Source organism: Wasmannia auropunctata, unplaced genomic scaffold (assembly GCF_000956235.1).
Source record: "Wasmannia auropunctata unplaced genomic scaffold, wasmannia.A_1.0 LD336076.1, whole genome shotgun sequence".
Taxonomy (NCBI): domain Eukaryota; kingdom Metazoa; phylum Arthropoda; class Insecta; order Hymenoptera; family Formicidae; genus Wasmannia; species Wasmannia auropunctata.
The window spans coordinates 6,532,247-6,532,893 of record NW_012026814.1 but is presented as its reverse complement, the minus strand read 5'-3'; the positions used below and the strand labels follow the sequence as shown (position 1 = coordinate 6,532,893).

At 32.0% G+C, this 647-nt stretch overlaps 2 protein-coding genes across 3 annotated transcripts in view; one reads left to right on the top strand and one right to left on the bottom strand.

Moving 5' to 3' along the window:
- The window catches only part of LOC105449376 (estrogen sulfotransferase-like), a 5,048-nt gene extending 4,437 nt beyond the window's left edge, over positions 1-611 (bottom strand). Inside the window, exon 1 of the mRNA XM_011688570.1 lies at positions 527-611. The gene's annotated coding sequence lies outside the window, so the exon portion shown is untranslated. The remainder of the gene's footprint in view (positions 1-526) is intronic.
- Positions 1-647, top strand: part of LOC105449377 (protein fem-1 homolog C) — an 11,814-nt gene that overhangs the window by 5,598 nt on the left and 5,569 nt on the right. The window lies entirely within an intron of this gene.

Genomic DNA, 647 nt, shown 5'->3' with positions numbered 1-647 from the left:
TGACGTTTCGGCTTCAATTAGGCCATATTCATTGGATCAATATACAAATTCTAGTCAATTAATAAAACATAGAGACTTATAATTACATTAAATTCGCAACAGTAGAGACTTAAGACTATTAGGCATGTTTCGCTGTTATAAAAATCATTATCGGATGTCAATTTATTTGACATATTTGAGTTGAATATCCGATGTCTGTCTTATAACGACGTGATAATCTCTTGTGGAATTCTCGGGATTGTGCGGTATATTAACATCTTGTATTAGTCAAATAAGTCATAACAGACATCGGATATTCAACTCAAATATGTCAAATAAATTGACATCCGATAATGATTTTTTATAACAGCGAAACATGCCTAATAGTCTTAAGTCTCTACTGTTGCGAATTTAATGTAATTATAAGTCTCTATGTTTTATTAATTGACTAGAATTTGTATATTGATCCAATGAATATGGCCTAATTGAAGCCGAAACGTCTGGATCCGATTTGAATATAATTGCTTTTTGGCTACCAATAACTTGCCTTTGGCTCATTTGCCCTTGATTGTCCATTGTTTTAATTTTTATTCAATTGTTTTCCGATCGATCGGTTTTCCAATCGGCTTTCCATCGCGAATAAAAATAGAAATGAAAGCGAAACTCTT